This window comes from Vombatus ursinus, unplaced genomic scaffold (genome assembly GCF_900497805.2).
Source record: "Vombatus ursinus unplaced genomic scaffold, bare-nosed wombat genome assembly UNPS02014809.1, whole genome shotgun sequence".
NCBI classification, from domain to species: domain Eukaryota; kingdom Metazoa; phylum Chordata; class Mammalia; order Diprotodontia; family Vombatidae; genus Vombatus; species Vombatus ursinus.
The window spans coordinates 14368397-14369612 of NW_020954587.1; positions in this window are offsets into that span (position 1 = coordinate 14368397).

The following is a 1216-nucleotide window of genomic DNA, read 5'->3' on the forward strand; positions in this document are numbered from 1 at the left end:
CTGCCGCGGGGGGCGGGGCCGAGCGGAGCGGAGCGCCCTCGTGTGCCGCGGGGAGCCGGGAGGTTCGTGGGGGGAGAGGCGGCCGGGGGGCGGGGGGGAAGGAAACTGGATCCATGCGCGAGGCGGAGGGGGTGGGGCGCAGCTCTGCGTGGGGGGCTGCTGCCGGGTGTGCGCGAGGCCGGGGGGCGGGGCTGCTCCCTCCGCTGCAGCCTGACCGGAGACATGCAGAAGAAAAGAGCAAGCCCTACATTAGTGCGGGCCTGACAGCTGGGGCCCGGGCTGAGAGACACTGACCATTGGGCAACCCGGAGCTTGTTTCTTCATTTGTAGGGGCTCCTGAGTGCTCAGGGGAGTGGAATGTAAAAGGCCAAAGATCTCAAATTAAGAGCCTGGTTGATTATTCAGACTAGATTCCTCTGGCTTCACTTCGAGGGGAAATCATTTAAAGTTTCAGTTAGTCTTATGCCCCAAAGGCGAAGTATAAAGGCTCATAATTTGCAATATAGAGCAGATAGAGTCAAGTGAAATACACAAGCATTTTTTAAGCACCTGCGTTTATTAATTGCTTGCTGTGTGCCAAGCACTGGAAATACCAAACCAAAAAAAAAAAAAAAGGTCCCTGCTTTCATTGATCTAATAAGGGGGGCGGAGGGGAGGGAGACAAGGTGCAAACAACTAAGTGCAAACAAGATACTTACGGGGATAAACTGGAGATAATCTGAGAGGGAAGGGCTTTTGACTGAAAGTGAAATCTTAATTGAGACTTGGAGGAAACCTGGAGGTAGAAACGTGAAGGGAGAGATTTCTAGCTATGGAATAGCGCTATGCAAAAGAAATTCGTAATGCCAAAGCTCTTGTTACAGCAATGTATAACTGCTGATACAGTTAAGGGGAAAGTTGATAATTAAAATGGCAACATTATTTGGATCTGCTGAACTGGTTCCCCTAAGTAAAGTAGTGGATGCCGAGCCTAAAGTCAGAAAGACCCGAATTCAAACCTGGCTTCAGACAATGGCTGGGTCACCCTGGGTGTGACCACTTAACCTTTGTTTGCCTCAGTTTCCTCATCTGTAAAGTGAGGGTAATAATAGCATCTACCTCCCAGGGTTGTGAGGCTCAAATGAGATAGTAGTTATAAAGTGCTTAGCACAGTGCCTGGTAACATAGTAAGTCTATGTAAATAGTACCTTGGCTCTAAAGATTCCCTTAAAGTGCA